Consider the following 26,629-nt stretch of genomic DNA (forward strand, 5'->3'; position numbering starts at 1 on the left):
TTATACCAATTAGTTTTTGTTGTGTTAGAGGCGCAGCTCACTTTTGGACAGACAACACCAGCCAAAAGCAGTTCCACAGTGCAGAGGTTTATTTTGGGAGAACAGTGTAAAGGTGGCGGCCAAGAAGTGGGGAGTGAAGAGAAAGAGAGGGAGAGAGGTCAGAGGTCTGTCTTTTATTTGGATAATGGCACAGCCACTGACAGGTAAAAGTGGGGTGGGGTCAAGTGGATTCTGGAAATATATATCGGTTGCCATGGCTGCAGATGTGTGGTTCTCTGTCGCCTAAGTGTGATGTCACTGGGTTCGGAGCCGATCCTGAAACCAACATACCTCCCTTCTTCTTCTCATAAAGAAAAGGACAAAACGGGAGAAGAAACTGATGGTGAAAAGGGAATGGGGGTGTTGTGTATCTTAAGCTGCTTCCTGCTATCTAGGGGTATAGAAATTTTGTGGTGTAGCTGACTTTCGCCATCAGGTTCCATTTGGTAAACATTCGCACCAGGTTTCTCTGTGGACAGCGGCTGATAATCCTGTAACATGAACTGATTAATAGTTTGCTAAGAATTTTTTGTATTCGTCATTGAAGGAATGTAGAATCAAGATTGATTAGACAAGCAGAGAATAATAACACCAGGAAGATGACTAGGAGAGGTGTTACAAAAGGGAGTATCCACTTCCATATAGGGTTTTCGAAAATCCCAGAACTGGAGGTCTCACATTCCCTGAAATTCTGGTGTCTGATTGTAACTCCTGAATTTTATTTCTCGATAAGCCAAATGGGTTGACATAGAAACAGCATTCTTCTTGGAGGAACAGGGAAAGACCAGTTTCATTAGCAGTCAACACATCTATCCCCCTTCGGTTCTAAAGCACCACAGCTGCTAAAGAATCGATCTGTTTCTGAATAGTAAGCACAGTTTCAGACATGCTTTAAAAACTGCTTTCAGGATGATAGCCTCCAGATACATCCATTTGCCTAAGAATTTCATAAATTCATTGTTTTTAATAGCTGAGTAGTACCACATTTTCTGTATCCATTCTTCTGTTGAGGGACATCTGGGTTCTTTCCAGTTTCTGTCTATTATAAATAAGGCTGGTATGAACATAGTGGAGCAGTGAAGTAACCCAATCATAAAAGAAGTCATTAGATATGTACTGACTGATAAGTGGTTATTAGCCTGGAATCTTAGACTATCCAAAATACAATTTGCAAAACACATGAAACTCAAGAAGAAGGAAGACCAAAGTGTGGGTACTTTATTTCTTCTTAGAATGGGGAACAAAATACTCATGGACAGAGTTACAGAGACCAAGTTCGGAGCAGAGCCTGAAGAAATGACCATCCAGAGACTGCCACACTTGGGGATCCACCCCATAAACAACCACCAAACCCAGACACTGGGCAGATGCCAACAAGAGCCTGCTGACAGGAGCCTGATATAGCTGTCTCCTGCCAGGCTCTGCCAGTGCCTGCAAATACAGAAGTGGATGCTCACAGTCATCCATTGGATGAAGTACAAGGTCCTCAATGCAAGATCCAGAGAAATACCCAGGGAGCTGAAGGGGACTGAAGGATCCATAGAAGGATCATCAAAATGAATGAACCAGTATGCTCAGAGCTCCTTGAAACTATACCGCCAGTCAAAGAAAACATATGGTGGAACTTGTGGCTCTAGCTATATTTGTAGTAGAGGATGGCCTAGTCGGTCATCAATGGGAGGAGAGGCCCTTGGTCCTGTGAAGGCTCTATGCGCCAATATAGAATGCCAGGACCAGGAATGGGAGTAGGTGGGTTGGGGAGCAGGGGGAGGGGGAAGGAGATAGTGGATTTTTGGAGGGGGAACTAGGAAAGGGAATAATATTTGAAATGTAAATAAAGAAAATATCTAATAAAAACTAATAAAAAATAAATAAAATGATCAACTATATATTTTTATAGTTGATAAAGGAAAATCTAAAATTTTGACAAAAGATTCAAGCATCCCCCTGCCCCCCCCAAAAAGTAGTTATCCTGTGGCTTACTTAAGAAGTCTCAGTTTTTCAAAGGAAAATAAACCCTTGTTTTCCTCTCAAAAAAAAAAAAAAGATATTACTATGGCATTGTAGTATAAAATGGGACATAAATTAATGAATAGAAAACTATTTGATTATGTTGCAAAAATTAAGTAGATATTCAGTACAATGTATTAACAACAGATACATGCAGTTAATATCTATAATAATTAAGAATAAAACATAGTTGTAAAGATTGGTAAATATTTATACTATAGAAAAAAATGTTCTTTCCACAAAACCATACTTAAAACTGAATGTTACACATTTGACTATATAAGGTTGGGAAGGTTCATTTTAAAAAATGTAAAAATGAAAAGCAAAAAATTCTTGAAAAATTGTAACATGTTTAATATACAAATAATATAAGTAAGTTGTCAACTATTCAGGAATAAAACAGACAAAATACACAAAATAGAAAAGCCCAAACCTCAACATACAAACAAAGAAATAAACTAAAACTATATAATAATTTCATTAAAAAGGAGAAAGAAAACTGTTTTCAAACTTGGAAGTCATTATCCCTACAGATATGTCTCAGAACCAACACGTATGAGTATTCCTGTAGTGGCCAAGAGTGGCACACCTTGAACTACCCTCTTATGTTGGGCAGCTATCATATCTAAAACTGGGATTGACAAGGACTTGTTTCTGTGGATTATTCTTAGTTCAGGGAAAAGGAGTAAACTCCTGACAAGCTGGCAGGTAGATGATGATATACCTGAGTGCCACAAAGAAGTGATGTGTTTTGGACTGCAGGACATTGTGGCAGAGATGATATATGAAGGGTTGTGGTTCTATTGTAGTCTAGGGAGCATAATGTTTCTACAAAATGTGTCCCAAAAGCCTTAAAACATTTTGCCACTACAAAAAGAGGGATAGAGGAAAGATATGGATTCATGGCAACACCAGAGTCAGGGCAGCTGAAAAAAGGTGAGGTATGGTTACTCACCAGTATCACCGAACATGCTGTAAGTGGCAATTGTGAGTTAGTTCCTGAGGGTACACATAGCTAGTAATATTTAAAGTGACCAGGTCTGATGACATTAAGGAGTTGGTAGGCTGAGGTCAACATCTGAAGCAAAAGGCAAAAATGACAAATTATTGCCATTTATGAAGGGTGATGTCAAAGCGATAAGGACCTCAGAGGAAAGTTTGATCACTTCCCCTACTTTTTCAATATCTATAGGTTGGGCAATTGAGACGTATTTTCCCTGAATGTAGATGGTACTTACTGGGAACCTGGGTTGATTTTTATGGTAGAGCTTACGAACAACTCCTGTCTCCCACCTGGGATCCCACTGGTCTTGTATGTAGAAAAAGAGTGTCTTGCAGTGTTGATAGAAGAAATGAGTGGTCCATGATCCTAGCATATGTATCTGACAAGGCCAATTGGGCAGGACCCATATTCATCTGGCCGGTTTTTTTTTTACAATAATCTTTTGTCTGGTCAAAAAGAAAGCAAGTATAGAGATCACAATAATTAGGCAGGATAACAGATACAGGGATGGTAGCCATTTGGATTGTTTCCTGGCTATGTGAAAAAAAAAAAAGGGTTAACGGAAGTTGCTTACCTTCTGACTTTTCAGTGTTCAGATTAGTGTACTGCAATAAAGCCTTTGTAAGGTATTCTAAAAATTGAGATGGGTTTTTCTGTTTGTCCAGGGCAACCTCTTGCAATTTTTCAAAATTTACTGGCTTTAAGACTGGCTTTCTTAGGCCAGCCAGAAGGCAAGTTATAAATCTGCCTCTGGCTAAAATACTACCTGCAGAATTATAATTCCATCAAGGATCCTGGTCAGGTTCAGATCCAATTGGATATGTTCTATCTGTTTGATGAATTTCATCTGCATGCATTCTTGCCTCTTCCCAAACTCACCAATATTCATCATGAAGCAAATTATTAGTAAGAATCATATGTACACTGTGGAAAGTCAAGCTGTAAGATTGAGTAATGTACTAAAACTCTTTAATAAATGCAGAGGAGTTAGAGGTATAAGAACTCAGTCTGCTTTCTATTTGAGAAAGTTCACTCAGTGAGAAAGGAACATGTACTCGGATAAGACCTTCCACCCCAGCAACTTCCCTTAGAGGAAGTACTGATGCTGGCTCAGGTATCTTTGGAAGAGGACTTGGGGGTTTGTTATGGCCTTAGAGCGTGTGATAAGATGGGTAAAGGTTGGTGCCAATTCAGGGCAATTGGAGCAACCTCCAGCTGGCACAGGAGTAGTGGAGGGGTCTGGAGAGGTAGAGCTAGTAGGCTCTGGGGTATCATGGTGAGAAGGAAAAACTGACGCAGTACTTTGGGTTTTCAGTGGCATGAAAATAGGTCTGTGGTGGAAGGAAGGCAGTTTGTTAGCTGGGTCCTGGGTTGTAGCATCATCTAGTAGAGGTTGAATAGGTATCATGGCTAAGAGAAGTTGGGTTGGGGAGCAAGCAGAACACATAGAGAGGTGGGAGTGAAGACAGATAACTGCTTGGACATAGGGGACCTCTTTTTATTTATCAGACCATTGGCAGTATGTATGAGGATATCTTAAAATAATTGGATCTAATGTTCCATTAAGTGATCATTTGGAGCTATTATCTAGTGGATAGTGAACCCAGACCTTATTGTAGAGGTGTACTAGTTTTGATGTCCTCAAGTCTGGCAATAACTTCAAAGGTTTGAGATTTTTCAGGAGTCATCCCAGTGGAGTGACTGTGGATCTGTTTGAAGATAATTTAGTGCCCATTGGGCGATGGGGATGTTACTGAACTGTTCATGCTGGGGTCCCGAGAAGAGTTCGGTAACAGGTTAAGAGGTACAACCAAGCTAGATGTTCAGGTCATCACATGAATATGCAGAGTCTACGGAGTTGTACAAGAATCATCAGAAAGCAGTCCAACCCAGATCTAGGAATTCTGGAATGGCTGCAAAAGCCCAAGGGATTTTTGAACTGCTTTCGAGAAAGAAAGTCATCCAAGGGTCTAAGTCTTATCTCATAAATCAGCTAGGGGGCTGGTTATAAGGACAGGGGAATTGAAATGCTCACCCCTTAGCCCAAAAGGTTGGCCAGGCCCTATTTAGGCATTGAGGGTCCCTCCTTTTGACTGGAAAAACACCTTATGAATATTTTGGTGTGTTTTTGTGGGAAATGTGGGACTGTAAGGTTGGTGTTGGCCTGTCTGACTGTGTAACCCACGTAACAAAGGCTAGTTCCATGTGGTGGACTGTGATGCCACACGATGTGGATTGGTGGCAGTCCACATGGCACATTTATTGGTTACAGTCGATCCTCACAGTTGTGCTATGCAGTGCCAGAGGCAGCAGTGACCTGAACTCAGCTCTCCTGGGTAGCAATTCCCAGGTTTCAGCATCAATGTTGTGCTGGAAGTACAGCTCAAGTCTGGACAGACTATACCAGGTCAAAGCAGTTCCACGTGGCAGAGGTTTATTGTGGGAGAAAGAAGCAAAGGTGTCAGCTAAGAAAAGGAGTTGGAGAGAGAGAGAGAGAGAGAGAGAGAGAGAGAGAGAGAGAGAGAGAGAGAGAGAGAGAGAGCTCAAGCAGATGGGTCTGCCTTTATTTGGATACTGATGTAGCAGATTGCAGGTATAGGTGGGAGGTGAGCCAAGTGGATTCTGTGTATCAGTTGCCATGGCTGCAGATGTGTAGGTCTCTGAGGCCTAGGTGTGATGTCACTGGGTTCAGAGCCTATCCTAATAACAACAGTTTTGGGATTTTATATATTAATAGTTGTTGAATTAGTCAATGTCCTTTGGAGTTGCACTGTAACTAAGCCTTAGCACCATTTAACTCTTAGAGAGCCTAACAAGTTTGGGTAATAACAGACAGGGATCTAAACACCTATTAAACAAAAATAACATGAAATATTTATACCAAGAAACACTAGACATAACCAAACTCCAGATGCCTGGGTTCATCACAATAACACATTTAATACATATGGTGGTTTTAATGAGAAAATATTCTCCGTCATCCCATTTGTGTTCTGTCCATTTGTCTATATTTTACAGTTCAATTCTCTCCTCACTCTCATGAAAAGTTGTTCTTTATTCAACCTGGTCTTTTGACTTGCTTCTCCTATTTTACTTTGCAATATACTTTTAGACTTCAATTTAGTGTACTATTTTTATTTTATATGCAATATAAAAGAGTAATTGTTACAATATATTCTTTTAATCTCAAACCAGATATAAATAAAAATTATATTAATAAAAATGATATGAACCAAACTAATGGATAGTGAGAGTCAGAATAACAAGCTGATACTTCTTGGAAAACTTATTTACTTGATTACAATCAAACCAAAACAAAACAATAGTAACCCACAGATTATAAATAATGCAATCTCAAAACCACAGATTCCCCCAATGAAATCCAGTGCAAATGGTCATCTTAATACCTCATGTATACCCAGGTTTATAGAAGTTAAAGATAGAAGACTATCTATACTGCCCCCCTTCTTTTCAAATTTAAAAGAAATCCGCTCAAAAAATTTTCACTGATGATATAATAAAGAACTGGCTGAATATTTTACATTTTAATATAGTTCAATTAAAAGTACCACTAATTTCTACATTTGATAGAAAAACACGACTCCTGCAACAATATTGATAATATATTGTGTAGAACAGATGCCATTCTTTTAAAGATACAAATAGTAGTAAATTGTAATTATTATACTGTGTAATAATTCTATAACTTTTAATGTAAAATGATGGATAACTTGAAATAAATATATTTGAACCTTATTTTTAAAAACTCTTTAGATTCCTTGTGAATTTCACATTGTGCACCCCAATACTATTAATCTCCCCATTCTTCTCTATCTACCCTCCACCCTCGCAAACCCCCTGTAGTGTTGTGGGTCCCACATCTGCCCCACCACAGGACACAGCCACTTGGGGAGGCAGAACACTTGGAGTTTTACTGTGCTTATCTCATGACACTGCCTGGGATGGGTGCTGGGCTGTAGGGAAGCTCTGAGGCACCACCTGGGGGTGGTGAAGTACAGTGTGAGACATGGGGACACTGGAGCTGCTTCAGGGGTCCCTAGGTCTGCAACAAAACCAGGGCCATGGAGTTCTCAGACCTTTGAACACCCAGGCACTGCTGAAAAAGCAGAGAATGAAGTGGGGGTCCACAGGCTGGATCTTGCCCAGGGCCAGCGGGAAAAGGAGAAGCTCCAGCTAGTCCCGTGGGGAGTGGGGAGAGTCCTTGCCTGACAGTGGCAATCTTGGTTGCAGTTGTGACTGGGAGTGCAGCGAAGCCTTCTATGCGAGATTAGAGTGACTATGTAGGCAAAGGCTGTCTCCATGGCTTCCGTTGGTGGATCCCTATGAAAAGAGGCAGCCCATGGCATTTCTTGTCATAGCAGAAAGTGGATGTGTAAAACAATACCCCACTTCTCAGGTGGGCCTGAGATTAAATACCGTTTGCAAGGAGGAATATCTGGGAAGGATAGCTTACTGGGTATGCCCTTCTGGCTTCTAGGTACCTCATTAGCATGGACATCTATGTCTTGAGCCTACATGACCACAGCTCACATATCTTTTCCTATTGTTTTCATCTGAGATGTTAGGGATGCCTCATCTATACCATAATGCTTTGGGTACTGCTCATTATATGGCTAATGGCCACAAATCTAAAGGAGGCTTTGGCTATGTGACAGGGACCTAGTACTGGTGTGTAGGCCAAGAATCTACAGCTCCTTCAGGTCTCCAGGGCTTTAAAGCCTTTATCTCAACTGATGACCAGGCTAACTTTCATGGTCTACTTTTCTATAACCCCCTACAAAAGAAAAAAAAAGATATATTTTTAAAATCTTGTAATGGAAGATATAGTGTGTCACAGTGTGTCTGACAGCATATTCCTGTGTTCACAATCTTTAATTTCAAATGTTCATTGTAATGAGCCATTAGACAGGCTCAAGGTCTTGTATTCTGCTACATTCTCAATACTGAATCCTTAAGGGGACTCTTCTCTGATACCCTGTTGTTGCCATGTGACATGGAGATTGTGCAGCTTTTATCTGCAGAGCAGGGCTTTCCATGTGTTTCAGAAGATCATAGATTGGGTAAATGTTGAAGTGGGCCAACTCAAACCTAGGATCTGGGCCTAGAAGGCAGCTGAGTTGGTTGCATGGTCAGCTATCCTGAATCCAGTCCCAGGGCAGGCCCTCCCTGATAATCTCATCTAGCTCACACAACGATGCAGCCCACAAGGAACAGGGTGACCTCTGCTGCTTCATTACCTGAGGACCAGCTCACCCACCTGCTACAGGTGGCAAAGAGTGAGGGAAGCATCTCTTTATACCCACACCATTTTGTGACAGAAAAGGAGTGGGACCAGCTCTCTTGTACTCACTCCCTACCACCAGAATCAGCTCTCTTGTGCTTTCCTGGCAAAAGGAAGGCCTACTCAGCTCAGTTCCTTAGGTGGCAGTACAGACCAGTGAGATCTGTGTGACCCTTGGTAGTTAATACAAGTATGGACAGACTACCAACATACTTGTATGGACCCAAATTCACACACTACCACTGACTCAGACATGAGTCCCCAAAAGCATACCTGAACCTAGATGTCCCCATGGCCTCTGGTGGCAGTACATGCCACTCAGATCAGCCCATGGTAGCATGGCCCTCAGATATCCACATGATCTTAAGTGGCAGTCCAGACAACAGATATCCACTTACATTTTGTGGTAATTCTTGGGACATAGACATTGCCACAGAACCAAATGCAGCAGGAACATGGATCTATGCATGGCCCTTGGCAGCAAGTTGGGCCAGCACCTTACCATGACCACTCATATCTTCCTGTTTCTCAGTGTTATCAAGTCTCCCAGGTTCATTTTCTCCATCTTATATTAACTCCTTTGCTTTGCTTTCTCTTCCATTTCAGCACTGTGCACTCCATAATTTCCATCTCTTCATCATACATTTATCCACTATAGTGGTATCCACACAGGAGCTTTGGTGTCTTCCATCCAGCCACTCCAGGGTCAATGTGGTTAGATTAGGTACTTAAGTGACTTTCTTTTTGCCAGCCTGGTTGGGTGGAGGGAACATGGGTCTATATTTGAACCTTCTATCTGGGTACATCAATTTTATTTTGTCACTTGTAAAATTCTTTCTGTACTAATACATGTATGACTGTCAGCTTCTTTTCTAACATGTATTTTAAGATTTCACAGAACTGGTACACATGCTTCTCAGAGCTAAGATTTAACAGTACAGTTATAGACTGTCCCTATGCCTGTATTTTAACCACGTCAAGAGGACTCTGATAAAACAAGGTATTTGAGCTGTAAGGGCACACAATATATGAGAATTTCTGGAAAGAACTTCTTAGAAAGGCCTAAAACATGAGAGAAGATATGGAATGATATAGCTTGTCCCACCTACAATGCATCAGCCTTAAAATATAGCCCAGCTTCTTGTCAGCTATACATAAACCCTAATATTGAAATTTATCTTTCTGAGATATTTTCACCAAGGAGTCATGTCTTAAATAAATATATATAGCATGCTGAAGAAAAAACATATAAAGAGCAAAAGAAAGCATCAAAACTAGATTCAATCATGATGCAACTTTGGAATGTTTGCACAAGAAATTTTAAAACCTGTTGGTTCATACTTTTAATTCTAGTACACTAGAACTGTGATCATGAGAACTCATTAGAGTTTAAGGCCAGCCTGGGATAGATAATGAGTTTCAGACTAACCAGGGCTCCAGAGTAAGACCATGTCTCAAAAAATTCATAGAAACATAATAAAAAGAGAATATAGAATAAATATTTTACATATCAACTCTATTAATTAGAAATTACATCATAAAATTATAATCAATGTGCATTGATGTATTATTATAAAAATATTCAGATACTCTGCAAGAATAGGCAGGTAGTAGAATTTTAAGAAACAATCAAATGGGTTCAGGTCAGCACCAGCCCCTGGCTGCCTCAGGCACGAACTGGGCAGATGATCCCACAGTTCCCAGAAGACTCTCCATGCTGCAGGTGCTCTAGCACTCCCAGGATCCTAGGATCACTGGTGAGTGGAACACAACATCTGTTCCAAAACAACTGGGAGGGTCCTTGCCAGCAGAAGGACAGAAACCCACCCAACCAGTGGCTGGGGTTCATTCTGGTGGGCACCAGCCCAGGGCCAGCTTGGGCACAAACTCAGAGGTCATTCCCACAGTACCCAGAGGACTTTCCATGCCATAGGTGCCCTAGCATGCCCAGGATACTAGGATCACTGATCTGAGTTAAAGTTGAGGCTTCTTAGAAAACCAAGAAGGTAGAATTATAAGAATTGTTCCCTGATATTTGGATGGTGGCATATTAGTTAGAGCTATACTTTCTTTTTAAAGTTGGCTTTTACTCTGTGCATCTTCCCTGCTAGAGGAGAGTTGGCCTGACACCAAGACCCAGGTGAGAGTGCTATCCCAGGTCTCTCAGAGAACAGTCCTCGAAGGAGAACTTGTGGGCCACAGAAGCAATAGAGCTTCTTGAACAAGGTTCCTTCAGACCTTCATCTTCAGCAAGGAGGCAGATCTGAGCTCCAGACATCTGTGCACCTTCCCTGCAAGAGGAGAGCTTGCCTGAGGAGAGTGTTCTGACCACTGGGACTCAAGAGAGAGTTGGACACCCAGAAGTGCTAACAGAGGTTAACAGAATAACAGAGGAACACGTTCCAGCCAGACACAGCTAGAACATCTAACACCGGAGATTACCAGATGGTGAAAGGCAAATGTAAGAGTCTTACTAACAGAAACCACGACCACTCAGCAATATCAGAACCCAGTATTCCCACCACAGCGAATCCTGGATGCCCCAACATACCCGAAAAGCAGGATTCAGATTTAAAATCATATCTCATGATGCTGGTAGAGGATTTTAAGAAGGGCATTAATAACTAACTAAAATAAGTACAGGAGAATACTGCAAAACAGGTATAAGTCCTCAAAGAGGAAGCAAAAGAAAAAAAAAACACAAAGAATTACAGGAAAACACTTCTAAACAGGTAGGTGTCCTTAAAGAGGAAACAAAAAAATCCCTTAAAGAATTACAGGAAAAAAAAAAAAAAACAGTCAAACAGGTGATGGAATTGAACAAAGCCACCCAGGATCTAAAAATGGTAGTAGAAACGATAAAGAAATTCCCAAAGGCAGACAATTCTGGAAATAGAAATCTAAGAAAGAATTAAGAAACCATAGATGTGAGCATCAGTAATGGAATACAAGAAATGGAAGAAAGAATCTCAGGTACAGAATATCCAATAGAAAACATGGACACAACAATCAAAGAAAATACATAACACAGAAAGATCCTAACCCAAAACAACCAAGAAATCCAGGACACAATGACAAGACCAAACCTAAGGAAAATAGGTATAGATGAGAATGAAGATTTTCAACATAAAGTGCCAGTAAATATCTTCAACAAAATTATAGAAGAAAACATCCCTAGCCTAAAGAAAGAGATGGCAATGAACATACAAGAAGCTTACAGAACTCCAAATAGACTAGATCTGAAAAGAAATTCCTCCCAACACATAATAATCAGAAAACAAATGTACTAAATAAAGATAGAATATTAAAAGTAGTAAGGGAAAAAGGTCAAGTAACATATAAAGTCAGACCTATTAGAAATATACCAGACTTCTAATCAGAGACTATGAAAGCCAGAAGATCCAGGACAGATGTTATACAGACCCTCAGAGACCATAAATGCCAGCACAGGTTACTATACCCAACAAAACTCTCAATTACCATAGATGGAGAAACCAAAGTATTCCATTATAAAATCAAATTCACACAATATCTTTCCATGAATCCAGCCCTTCAAAGGATAATAAATGGAAAATTACAACACAAGGATGGAAATTATGCCCTAGAAAAAGCAAGAAAATAATCCTTCAACAAACCTAAAAAATTATAGACTCAAGAAAAGAATCCCAACTCTTATAACAAAAATAACAGGGAGCAACAATTACTTTTCCTTAATATCTCGTAATATCAGTGGACTCAATTCCCCAATAAAAAGACATAGACTAACAGCCTGGCTACATGAACAAGACCCAATATTTTGCTGTATACAGGAAACCCACCTCAGGGACAAAGACACTACCTCAGAGTAAAAGGCTGCAAAACAATTTTCCAAGCAAGTGGTCTGATTTAATAAGCTTGAGTAGCCATTCTAATATCAAATAAAATCGACTTCCAAGCAAAAGTTATGAAATAAGACAAGGAGGGACACTTCATACTCATCAAAGGCAAAATCTACTAAGATGAACTCTCAATTCTGAACACGTATGCTCAATATGCAAAGGAATCCACATTCATTAAAGAAACATTAGCAAAACTCAAAACACGCATTGCACCACACACAATAATAGTGGAAGACTTAACAACTCACTCTCATCAATGGACAGATTCTGGAAACAGAAACTAAACAGAGACACAATGAGACTAACAGAAGTTATGAGAAAATCGATTTAACAGATATCTACAGAACAGTTTGCCTTAAAGCAAAAGGAAATATATTATTCTAAGCACCTCATGGTACCTTCCCTAAAACTGACCATATAATTGGTCACAAAACAGGCCTCAACAGATATAAAAATTGAAACTATCCCATGCATCCAATCAGATCACCAAAGATTAAGGCTGGTCTTCAATAACAAAATAAATAATAGAAAGCCATCTTTCACATGGAAGCTGAACAACACTTTATTCAATGATAACTTGGTCAAGGAAGAAATAAAGAAAGAAGTTAAAGACTTTTTAGAGTTTAATGAAAATTAAGCCAGAACATACCCAAACTTATGGGACACAAAGAAAGCAGTCCTAAGAAGAAAACTCTGAGTGCCTCCAAAAAGAATCTAGTGAGGGCGCACACTAGCAGCTTGACAAATCACCTAAAAGCTCTAGAACAAAAGGAAGCAAATTCACCCAAGAGGAGTAGATGGCAGAAAATAATCAAACTCAGGTCTAAAATCAATCAAGTGGAATCAAAAAGAACTATAGAAAGAATCAACCAAACCAGGAGCTGATTCTTTGAGAAAATCAAGAAGACAGATGAACCCTTAGCCAGATTAACTAGAGCACACAGGGACAGTATCCTAATTAACAAAATCAGAAATGAAAAGGGAGATATAACAACAGAACCTGAGGCAATCCAAAACATCATCAGGTCCTACCTCAAAAGTTATACTCAACAAAACTGAAAAACCTGGATGAAATGGACAATTTTCTAGACAGATAACAGGTACCAAATTTAAATCAGTATCAGATTAATGAGCTAACAATCCTCAAACAAATGAAACATTCTTATATCTCCTAAAGAAATAGAAGCAGTCATTAATAGTCTCCCAATCAAAAAAATCCCAGGACCAGATGGGTTTATTGCAGACCTTCAAAAAGACCTAATTCCAATTCTCCTCAAACTATTCCACAAAATAGAAAAAGAAGGTACTCTACTCAATTTGTTCTATGGAGCCACAATTACCCTGAAACCTAAACTACATAAAGAACCAACAAAGAAAGAGAACTTCAGACAAAATTCTCTTATGAATATCGATGCAAAATTACTCAATAAAATTCTCACAAACTGAATCCAAGAACATATCAAAACAATCATCCATCATAATCAAGTAGACTTCATTCCAGGGATACAGGAATGGTTTAGTATAGGGAAATCCATCAATGTAATCCACTATATAATCAAACTGAAAGACAAAAACTACATTATCATTTCGTTAGATGCTGAAAAATCATTTGACAAAATCCAACACCCCTTTATGATAAAAGTCTTGGAAATATCATAAATTCAAGGCCTATACCTAAACATAATGAAAGCAATATACAGTAAACCCATAGTCAACATAAAATTAAATGGAGGGAAACTTAAAGCAATCCTGCTAAAATCAGGAACTAGACAAGGCTGCCCACTCTCTCCCTACCTATCCAATATAGTACTTGAAATCCAGCCAGAGCTATTAGACAACAAAAGGAGATCATGGTGATACAAATTGGAAAGAAAGAAGTCAAAATATCACTATTTGCAGATGATATGACGTTAAAAATTCCACCAGAGAATTCCTAAACCTGAGAAACAGCTTCAGTTCAGTAGATGGATATAAAATTAGTTCAAACAAATCAGTGGCCTTCATTTATACAAAGGATAAACAGGCTGAAAAATAAATTAGGGAAACAACACACTTCAAAATAGTCACAAATAATATAAAATACCTTGGTGTGACTCTAAGGAAGTGAAAGATATGTATGATAAGAACTTCAAGTCTCTGAAGAAAGAAATCTAAGAAGATCTCAGAAGATGGAAAGATCTCACAGTCTCATGGATTTCCAGGATTAATATACTAAAAATGGCTATCTTGCCAAAAGCAATCTACAGATTCAATGCAATCCCCATCAAATTTCCAGCTCAGTTTTTCACCAAGATAGAAAGGGCAATTTGAAAATTCATCTGGAGTAACAAAATATCTAGGATAGCAAAAACTATTCTCAACAATAAAAGAACCTCTGGTGGAATAATCATGCCTGACATTAAGATGTACTACAGAGCAATTGTGATAATAACTGCATGGTACTGATACAGCAACAGAAAGGTAGACCAATGGAATAGAATTGAAGACCCAGAAATGAACCACACACCTATGGTCACTTGAGCTTTGACAAAGGAGCTAAAACCATCCAGTGGAAAAAAGACAGCATTTTCAACAAATGGTGCTGGCACAACTGGTGGATATCATGTAGAAGAATGTGAATTAATTCATTCTTATCTCCTTGTCCAAAGCTCAAGTCTAAATAAATCAAGGAACTCCACATAAAACCAGAGACACTGAAACTTGTAGAGGAGAAAGTGGGTGGAAAGCCTCAAAGATATGGGCACAGGGGAAAAAATCCTGAACCAAAGAGCAATGGCTGGTGCTGTAAGATTGAGAATTCACAAATGAGACCTCATAAAATTGCAAAGCTTCTATAAGGCAAAAGACACTGTCAATAAGACAAAAAGGCCACCAACACATTGGGAAAGGATCTTTACCAATCCTAAATCCAATAAGGGACTAATATGGAATATATACAAATAATTCAAGGAGTTGGTCTCCAGAAAATCAAATAACCTCATTAAAAATGGAGTACAGAGCTAAACAAAGAATTCTCACCTGAGGAATTCTGAATGGCTGAGAAGCACTTGAAAAAATGTTCAGCATCCTTAATCATCAGGGAAATGCAAATCAAAACAACCCTAAGATTCCATCTTACACCAGTCAGAATGACTAAGATCAAAAATTCAGGTGACAGCAGATGCTGGCAAGGATGTGGAGAAAGAGAAAGACTCCTCCATTGCTGGGGGCATTGCAAGCTTGTACAACCACTCTGGAAATCTGTCTGGCGGTTAGTCAGAAAACTGGACATAGTTTTACTGGAAGATCCTGCAATACCTTTCCTGGGCATATATCCAGAAAATGTTCCAACTTTTAATAAGGACATGTACTCAACTATGTTCATAGCAGCCTTATTTATAATAGCCCGAAGCAGGAAAGAATCCAGATGTCCCTCAACAAAGGAATGGATGCAGAAAATATGGTACATTTACACAATGGATTACTATTCGCTATTAAAAACAATTAATTTATGAAATTCTTAGGCAAATGGATGGATCTGGAGGATATCATCCTGTGTGAGGTAACCCAATCATAAAAGATCACACATGATATGCACTCACTGATAAGTGGATATTAGCACAGAAACTTAGAATACCCAAAATACAATTTGCAAAACACATGAAACTCAAGAAGAAGGAAGACCAAAGTGTGGATATTTCATTCCTTCTTAGAATGGGAAATAAAATATCCACTGAAGGAGTTACAGAGACAAAGTATGGAGCTGAGGAGGAAGGAAGGACCATCCAGAGACTGTCCCAATCAGGGGATCCATCCCATAAATAGCCACCAAACCTAGACACTACTGCATATGCCAGCAAGATTTTGGATAGGACCCTGATATAGCTGTCTCTTGTGGGGTTATGCTCATGCATGGCAAATACCAACGTGGATGCTCACAGACATCTACTGGATGGAACATAGGGCCCCAGTGAAGAAGCTAGAGAAAGTATCCAAGGGGCTAAAGAGTCTGCAACCCTATAAGGGGATCAACAATATGAACTAATCAGTATCCCCCAGAGCTTGTGTCTCTAGTTGCATATGTAGCAAAGGTTGGCCTAGTAGGCCATCAATGGGAGGAGAGGATCTTGGTCTTGCAAAGATTATATGGTCCAGTACAAGGTAATGCCTGGACCAGGAAGCAGGAGTGGGTGGGATGAGGAACAGGGTGGGGAGAGTGTATAGGGGAATTTTGGGATAGTATTTGAAATGTAAATGAAGAAAATATCTAATAAAAATTTTTAAAAAAGCAATCAAATGAAAAGTCTGTAAATGTAAAATAACCAAAATGAGAAATGCAGTAGATGGATAGCAGTTTCCTCTGAGATTGAGATGGAAACTTTAAGAGGTATGATGTAAAAGGGAAGTGAAAGAACTGACTATTTAGATCTGGACACTTATAAGAAATTAAATCAGCAGAATATTCTAGTTCAGCATTTTTCAATTTGGGAATCATTTCACAGGGGTCATATGTCAGATGTACTGCATACCAGATTGTTTATGAAATCATACTTTATGATTCATACCAGTAGCAAAATTACAGTTATGAAGTACTAATGAAAATAATTTATGGTTAGAGTCATCACAGCACAAGGAACTGTACTAAAGGGTTGCAACATTAGGAGGGTTTAGAACCACAGCTATAAGAGTGTGTGGGGGCGGGGGAATTCTATCCTGCAGGAAAGATTGCTAGAACAGGAAGTAAACAACTCAAAATACGTTCAGGAAGTCCCTAAAATTGACCATATTCACTAGGCCTTGTCCTTCCTAATAATATATAAACAGTAACCAAAGCAAAGACAGAGAATTAGATATGAACAAGCTGAAAGAGAATTCTCAGATAAGTTGAGATGCTTAGAAGAGCCTCAGAGCATCAAGTTGAACAGCATGGAAAAAGCAGAGACAAGAAAAATGGCCTAGAAGAAGCTGAGATCTACTTATCTATCAAAACCAACCAAACAAACAAAAAACCCCAAAACACTACAGTCTGTTGACCTGCCTTCAAGCTATGAAGTGTGCACAATGTTCCCAGGTTTTGTGAGGTGTTACCTGTGTTGGGGTTATTTGTGGTGATTATTTTTGAGTAATTTCTCTTTCTGCAAGTAATCTCTCATCCATATCCCTGTTAGTAACACCAATAATTCACATTGGTTCAACAAGTTAGGTTTTGTTAGTATCCACATTTGGTCTGTCATTATTTCCCTATATAGGATGAATGGAAATTTGTCTGTATCTCTTCAGGATGAGTGTTACAACATAGTAATTTGTAGAATCATCAACTGAACAGACAGAACCAAAGAAAGACTCAGTCAAGTAAGGTGTGTACTTACTTACAAGTTGATATTAGCCATAATGTACAAGAAACCCACACTACACTACCCAGACCCGAAGAAGCTAAACAAGAAGCAAAGTTGAATCTCACTTATAAGAGGGGATAAAATAGTCATAGGAGGCAGATGTATGGAGGGAATTGGGTGAGAGAGAAGATGAGGGGGGATGTTAGAATAAGTATCAGGTGTGGAAAGATACAAGAGAGAGAGAAAGAGGGCAAGGAAAATGAATGGAAATCTGCAGGGTGGGGTGGGGTCATCTCAAGAATGTGCCAGAGACCTTCAAAGGGCGAGGTACTCAGGAATCAATGGGGGTAATCTTAGCTGAGACTCACAGCTGTGGGGATATTGAACCTGAAGAGGCCACCTCCTGTAACTAGGCAGGAACACCAACTTACTCAAAAAAGCTTTCCACCCAAAATTTATCTTGTCTACAAGAAATGCAGATGGAGCAGAGACTGAATAAAAATGACCAACCAATAGCTGGTGCAACTTGAGACCCATCCCATGAGCAATCCCTCATTACTGTTCATGATACTTTGTTATGCTTGTAGACAATAACCTAGCATAATTGTCCTCTGAGAGTCTACCCAGTAGCTGTCTGAAACACATGCAGATAATGCCAAACATTGGACAGAGCTGGAAGACTGCTATGGAAGAGTTGGGGGAAGAATTTAACACCTGAAGGGGATATGAACTCAACAGGAAGACCAATATTGTCAACTAATCTGGACCCTTGGATGCTCTCAGAGACTGAATCACCAACCAAAGAGCACACAGGCCAGACCTTGTCTCTCACCCCCTGCCCTGCTCACATATGTATCACACGTGCATCTCAGTCTTCATGTGGATCCTCCAACAACTGTAGCTGGAGCTATCCCTAAATCTGTAGCCTGTCTATGGAATTCCTTCCCCAATAGGGCTGTCTTGTCTGTATCAGTGGAAGAGGATGCACCTAGTCTTGCAGACACTTGATATGCCAGGGTCAGGGTGGGATACCCAGCGGAGTCTCCACCCTCTCAGAAGAGAATGGTAGGGGTGGATGGGAGGAAGGACTGTGGAAGAGGGGACTATTGTGTGGGCACTGATTGGAATGTAAAATGAATACTTAAAAAAGAAAAAATAGTATGCACTGAACATACTAAAGTATGTCTTCACATAGAAATGCAACATGAAAAGAATATTTTTTAAATTATGAACACATTACCCATAAAAGTTGGGACAATTTCATAATTATTTCACAGAGTCCTAAAAGTATAAGGATTATTAAATAGAACAACCCAGAAGTATTTTTCAAGAATGCATTGATTTTAGACCTATACAACATTATAGGTTTATTTGGCTATATCCACAGCACATATAAAAATCTGAAGGTAAATCGTAGTAACATGTTCTGTCCAGTGCAGTTTAGTTAAGATTTTCTTCTGCTTGCTGGATGAAACAAAGAATGAACCTGATGTTTATAGGAAATTAAATGAATTGGCCATGTAATTGTATTTCCTTGGTTAGTTTTGTTATGAAGAAAACATTGGCACAAGAAAAAAAATACCATTTTTTTTCAGAATGGTTTTCCATTGTTACAAACAAGTGAAAAAAGATTACACTGTGTCAGAACAGACCAGCTTTCAGATCCCTGAGGACTTTGTATATGGAACCTCATGATCTGAAAATGATTCAAATTGCAGTTTGTTCTCTCTCTCTCTCTCTCTCTCTCTCTCTCTCTCTCTCTCTCTCTCTGTCTCTGTCTCTGTCTCTGTCTCTGTCTCTCTCTCTCTCTCTCCCTCCCTCTCTCTCTCTTCCTTCCCCTCCTCATTGTTGATATTTCCTGGGAAGACACGAATAAATAAATACTAACTCCAGATTGTGTACCAAATCTATCGGAATCCCAATTCCATCCAAATCCAGATTTATGAACCACTAATTTGCCTGGGTTTACTTAGAGGATCATGAGTAAAGGTTGCTTAAAGAAGCATGGTGACTCAAAAATGTTTGCATTAGTGAAAGCCCACAATGTGGCAGGTGATTTAGCTTCAGGAAAGCTGCAGCAAGCCTCTCCTTCAGGTAGCCTTACAGAACTTAAGCACTATCACAGAAATCCAAGTAAGAGTCCTGTGATCTCCCTTCTCCTTCTATAACGAAATATATTAACAGTGCCATCACCATTACCGTAGACTGATATAGGGGGATTTCCACTAATTGATTGACTAATGAGGACAACAAGAAGCTAATCACTGGGAGAAAAGCAGGAGGTGGGCCTTCTGGGTCTGAGAGAGGAAGAGGTGACACAGGAGGGCGAAACAGCCCTTTTTATGGGGATGTAGGGACAGACAGGTAGCAAAATGTAGATTGGAAACTGTTCAACTTTTTGGCGGCCTCCACCACCAGAAAATTTCCAACATAGAATAGTTGATGAGTTTAGGAAGACAGATTCCATGCCCATAGGTTGTGTCCTCCCTTGATTGTAAATAAGATGGTCTGGTGTTTTTTCATTCACAGAGAAACAAGTGGGCCAGAGGGAAAGAATATCGCCAAGACTGAATTCATCCAGGCTTTGGAATGGGAAGATTGGACAAAGGACAGATCCCCAGGGGATAGGTAAGTACAGCAGGACGCAGGCTGGGGACAGTGCTCCCACACCTGGCTGTGGGGACCTAGAGAGCAATCTCTGTGCTCTGGCCAGACGAGCCAGGATGGAAAGCCAGTTTGGAAGCAAGCTTGGAAGTAGCCTGGCCACAGGAATCAGGGCAAGACTGACACTTGGGACTGGCTATGAGGGTATTCAAGACTACAGATTCTGGTGCCTAGCTGGACTTAGCATGGACCATTTTTTTAAAAAAAAAACTACACATGACACAGTTTCTACCATGTGGTTGTGATTATTTCATTGCTGTGTATATTGACTGGTTTTGTGTCAGCTTGACACAAACTGCAGTTATCAATCCCAGGGAAAGGCACCTCAGTTGAGGAAATGCCTCCATGAGATCCAGCTGTATGGCATTTTCTCAATTAATGTTCAACAGGGGTGAGCCCAGCTCATTGTGAGTGGTGCCATTCCTGGGCTGGTAGTTGTGGGTTCTATAAGAAGGCAAGCTGATGAAGCCAAGGGAAGCAATCTAGTAAGCAGCACAACTCCATGGCCTCTGCATCAGCTTCTGCCTCCTGTTTCCTGCCTTGTGTAAGTTCCTGTCCTGACTTTCTTTGGTGATAAAACCACAATGTGAAAGTATAAGATGAATAAACTTTCCCTCCCCCAACAGCCCCCTCCTCCCTCATCTTGCTTTTAGTTCATGGTGTTTCACTGCAGCAACACACATCCTGACTAAGACACTATGACAATTTGCCCACGAGCTCTCTGCATATCACTACACTGGGCTCTGTTCTGTGATAACTGATGATTTTGCCACACTCTTGGGAATAGTTTTACCACAGCCAAGATTTTGAAGAGATGCACGATGTCTCACAGAGCTGAAGTGGTCACACCATTCTAGTACACTTTGCTTTTGATTTCATTTCCACCTCTACTAGAAAACATCCAGTGGGTAGAAACACTCCTCTTTTCCTTTATAGCTGCCTGAACAGAGATAACATTACTTTTTCATGATTTCAACAAACCGTTTAAAGAATTATTTGTTTTTGTTATGCATTTATGTGCTTTGCCTACATGTATGCTGTGCATATATGCCTGGAGCCTGTGGAATCCAGAAGAGGGTAGTGAATCCTCTGGAACTGGATTATACACGTTTGTGAGCCACCAAGTGGGTGCTGGGAACAGAACTTAGATCTTCTGCCAAAGAAAATGCTCTTAAGCGCTGGGCCTTCCATCTTTCCAGCCCTCTCAACATTTTTATTGCTGTTGTTTTTATTTTACTTTCATTATTTGCCACTATCTCAGTACCAAGTTAACTCAGTTTCATCTGGACAAATTGTTTTGTTCACAGTATATCATCAACGGGATAGTATTGAATATAAATGTCTGATGCATCTTTGCATTTCCATTCCCATGGGTGTTATATGCCACAGGCTAAATAAAAATTGTAAGGGACATACTAAAATGTATTTCCATGGAGGATGGAAATCTCAAAAGATGTATTCTTTATTTACTTACCTGTTGTAATAGTTGGAACTTATGGTATAGAGGGCCAGACATTGAAAGTCATAGTATTCTAGAGAAATTTGTAAAATGTTCATCTATCATGTCTAGACCTCTCAGAGACTTTCCTAATAGGCTGAGAGAAGTCATACAATCTAAAATTTCTGCCTTTTTTGACTTCTCTTCCTTTTACTTTCTCTCTCCCTCTCATTCTCATTTTCATTTTATATTCCTTATTGTCTCATATAGTCCTTACCACTATTTTCTATGTTCTCAATGTAACAGCCATAACTAAGACCATATGCATTATAAATGTCACATTGAAGGCTGATTGACACAGCCAAATTTAAAAAAAAAAAAAAACTTTATCAAAGACACAACAGATAAAGAATTCTTTAGAAAATAACATGAACGATTTCACCCAGAGAGGTCATCATACTGATGAGTAGTACAAATAAATTCTAATGCAGATAAAGGATAAAATGGAGAATATATGAGTTTAATAATCATTGTCCATTTTTGTGTAAAGTTGAAAATGTTACTACATAAAATTTTGTTGTCTTAATACTGGACATTTTTGTCTAAATTCCTGTGGATCATTAGGCTTGAAGAATCTGTGTAATATATTTAGGTTACTAGGTGTTAGGCTGCCTATGGACACATCTGATTTTTGAAGTATGAGAATTTTGCCTTTATTTTTGCCCCTCATCTTTGCAGAATTATTTGTGTTTATAATTGGTCATTTATTTCTCTACAGCTCTTTTCCTACTGATAATTATTTTGTTATGCCAAGAAATGTCACAGGAGGCAGCAGTGGCAGACACACAGACACACAGACACACATGCTGCCAAGCTGGGAGTGGACAAGCTGAAGTAAATCTGCATAAACTATCCAGTACTGATGGGACTTACTTGGTGTTATTTTTATAATACACTCATTACAAGCTCAGAGTGAGTTTTAAGTTATCTATTCTTATCATTTTCCATGTTTTGACTAGGGCATATTTATTGAGAACTGCAGATCAACTCTTAAAAGCACATATTTAATGAATCAGAAATGAGTAACAGACAGTTTTCTGACCAAATGCATCTATGTCAGGGAAGGAGCAACTGGAGAAACTGTTGTTACTGTGTTCTGCTTCTGCATGTCTTAATGCTTAAGGCTTCCTTCTCTTTGGTTATTATACTACAAAATCTAAAGGAATCATTTAATTGTTTTATATTGATAATGCATAATTGAGCAAAAGAAGCCTTTAAACTTTCTATCTTGGTGCTTCACAATTTCTGCTTGTAAATGAATTTCAGTTTCACAGAAAAGGCTAATGACAAATTTCTGAACTAAAGTAGAAAACTCTAAGACAATAGAAAGGATGTAAGTTGAAGCTCTAAGGCAGATAAAGATCACTATCAGAAAACTGTGCTAGAAATGGAGATTATAACAAATCCTTAGGTAAACTCAGTGAAAAGCAGTACTTTATGTAGTGAATTATCTAAACTACAGATATCAGTGTCATCACTTTACATTTATATTTAAAAGCTATATTATATTATAGGACCCTGCTGGAGTCAGGGCTTAGAATGAAGCTGCAGATTTCAACTGTGAGGTGAAAGTTCACTCTATATCCAGAAACGGAAATAGGTCTGGGTCAGAAAACAGGTCCAGAGCAGGAATGTGGGGGCAATTTCATGTCAAGGTGGGTAACAGGTGGATGAGAAGGCATTTTATACTTTCTGTAAGTTCATACAGGTATGCACACTGAACTATAGTGATTAAAAATCCTTGAAATATCTCATTCTTGTGCAAATATTATCTTGGGTAGCTGAGAATATTACTCATCCTTTATATCACTACAATGATTACTTCTTGCCTTATTCAAACTCACATACAAATCACATCTATTTGCTACTATTTCTCCATAGCAGAGAGTTAGGTCAACCTCCAAATTATGTATTTATGTAAAATGTATTATTGTTTTTGATATCAATTCTAAGATAAGAAAAATGAATTTCCGAAGAAGCAGATAACTGGGAGAAAGGATGAGTAAATATTGAAAGTGAAAATAAAGTCAGATAAAGCATCCTGTTAAATAGCATCATACATAGGGAAAAAGTGCTTAGCTTCTCCAAATGGCTGCAGGTTTCACAGAAACTCACAGTAAACTTCTCCTCAGAAGAACATGATAACTAAATATAAGAGGAGCAGTCATCAAGTAAGGTTTCATGTCTGCCTCCCTATTCAGTTCCATTTATTTCACAGTAGCAGTGCAAGGTCAAAGGTATGTCATTAACTTTGAAGATGCCTGTGAGCTGTTTCAAAGCTGCTCCTCCAGATAATCAAGCTCTCTTTTTAATTTTCTACCACCCAACCATGAGCTCAGAAGACATTCACTCACATATAATAAAGATACAGCAAATTTTAGCCTTCTCTTGTGCGGAATTAATTTCAAAAGTGTTCAATCAATGATACAGACACCACTGAACCATGTTTTTTGGTTGTAACTACTCCAGCAGAGTGAGGCAAACTGAATGTCTATAAATTATTAAGAAGTAAACTGATATAAGCATGAAAGCTAAAGCTTGAGAGATTTTATAGGATATATTATTTAAACCTTTTTGACATTGGTTTTAACAACAGATTTTTATATCTTCTCAAAACTGTATGTTAAACTATAAAGCAAATAACTTTATTTTGCCAAAATTAAATTTAGTGTGTGTGTGTGTGTGTGTGTGTGTACACTAAGGAATGCAAGACATAGAAAAGATCAGCAGACTTAAAGAAAGTTATTGCAAATGTTACTAGGCTGCACCTTTAGACAACCTCCTACAGACTGAATCATGCCATGCCTCCCTGCATCTCTCTCTAGGATTGAGAGTTAAAAGTGTGGTCTATGTTTTGATTTGACTGTTGAAATCAGGATATATAATGTACTTCAAGATATTCCATATTGTGTAAGACATAGCTTTTTCAGGTTATGCTTGAGCCTAGAAGACTCCATTTTGAAAACATTTTTAACTTCATTTGGAGGGAGAAGGATGATATAGCTTCTGGTTGAGTGTTCAAACCAACCATCAAACAAGGATTGACTGGGCATAAAAGGATTTCTGGGCATATAGAAAGGCCCCTTGGTATTGCAAACTTTATATGCCCCAGTATAGGGGAATGCCAGGGCCAAGAATTGGGAGTGGGTGGGTAGGGAAGCTGGGTGGGGATGAGGGTGTAGGGAACTTTCAGAATAGCATTTGAAATGTATATAAAGAAAATATCTAATAAAAAAAAGAAAGGAAACCACCCTATAAGTTCATACATTGAACTGAAACTCTGGGATCACATGAGTTTTAAAATAAATCCTGTCAGGGATGCCAGGTCTCAGAACTTTTTGGACATATCAGACCAAAGAAAACATGTAACTGCCTTGCCTAGACTGAGTGAAGTGATGAATATCTATCTCCATGATAACATAGTATCAGAAGTGATGAATACCTATCTCCATGATAACATAGTATCAGAAGTGATGAATACCTATCTCCATGATAACATAGTATCAGAAGTGATGAATACCTATCTCCATGATAACATAGTATCACACCATCCTATTACCTGATCCCTGATATGTACTTTGAGAATCAAAACTCCTGGCTTGTCTTGGCCCCCTGTTGTTGACTAAGCTTGCTCATCTGCCTTCTCATCCACCTGTTACCCACCTTGACATGAATTTGCCCCCACATTCCTGCTCTGGACCTGTTTTCTGACCCAGACCTATTTCCGTTTCTGGATATAGAGTGAACTTTCACCTCACAGTTGAAATCTGCAGCTTCATTCTAAGCCCTGACTCCAGCAGGGTCCTATTACAGCTGCCTCCCAACACTGGTTCTGATTATTTTTTTATTCCTTCTTTTTATTTTTTTATTTACACTCCAGATTTTATTCCTTTCACAGTCCACCCTCCGACTGTGCCACATCCCATACCTCCTCCCCACCCATCTCCATGAGGATGTCCCCACCCCTCAACCCTTACCCCACCTGATCTATAATCTCCCTGGGGCCTCCAGTCTCTTGAAAGTTAGATGTATCATCTTTGATTGAGCATAGACCCAGCAGTCCTTGGCAGTATATGTGCTGGGGACCTCATATCATTTGGTGTATGCTGCTGCCTGGTTGGTGGTCCAGGGTTTGAGAGATCTTGGGGTATAGGTTAATTGAGACTATTCATTCTCCTACAGGGTCACTCACCTCCTCACTTTCTTCCAGCTTTTCCCTAATTCAACCACAGCTTCTGTCCATTAGATTGGTATAAATATCAGCATCTGACTCTTTCAACTGCTCATAGGGTCTTTGAGAGGGCAGTCATGATAGGTCCCTTTTTGTGAGTACTCCATAGCCTCAGTAATAGTGTCAGGCCTTGGGGCCTCCCCATGAGCTGGATCCTATTTTAGCCTATCGCTAGATTCTCTTTTCCTCCATTTTCATCCCTGCAGTTCTTTCAGACAGGAACACTTCAGTCAGTTTTGACTGTGGGATGGCAACACCATTCCTCACTTGATGTCCTGTCTTTCTTCTGGAAGTGGGCTCTACAAGTTCCCTCTCCCCACTATAGGACATTCCACCTAAGGTCCCTCCCTTCCAGTCCTGAGAGTCTCAGGTCTCTGGTACATTTTGGAGGGTCTCCCAAACCTCCTACTACCTCCCGGGGTTGTCTGTTTCCATTTTTTCTGCTGGCCTTCAGGGCTTCAGTCTTTTTTCCCCAATCAATACCAGATTATGTTCCCGTCATAACCCCCCACCATGTCCCCTATCCTTCTCATGTCCCTCCCTCCCCCCTTGTGATTCCTTTCTTCTCCCTCCCAAGTGGGACTGCTCTGCACCCACCTTGAGGATGATGGAGTGAACCTCTGAACCTGTAAGCCAGCTTAATTCAATGTTGTCTTTTATAAGACTTGCCTTGATCATGTGTCTGTTCA

At 39.5% G+C, this 26,629-nt stretch overlaps 1 long non-coding RNA gene across 1 annotated transcript in view; it reads left to right on the forward strand.

Moving 5' to 3' along the window:
- Positions 1-315: 315 nt before the first annotated feature.
- LOC147005999 (uncharacterized) overlaps positions 316-26,629 on the forward strand; it is an 83,115-nt gene continuing 56,801 nt past the window's right edge. The window contains exons 1-2 of the long non-coding RNA XR_015045361.1: positions 316-382; positions 20,077-20,175. This is a non-coding gene — a long non-coding RNA (uncharacterized LOC147005999). The remainder of the gene's footprint in view (positions 383-20,076; positions 20,176-26,629) is intronic.

This window comes from Mus caroli, unplaced genomic scaffold (assembly GCF_978045245.1).
Source record: "Mus caroli unplaced genomic scaffold, Mus_caroli_1 scaffold_1, whole genome shotgun sequence".
Taxonomy (NCBI): domain Eukaryota; kingdom Metazoa; phylum Chordata; class Mammalia; order Rodentia; family Muridae; genus Mus; species Mus caroli.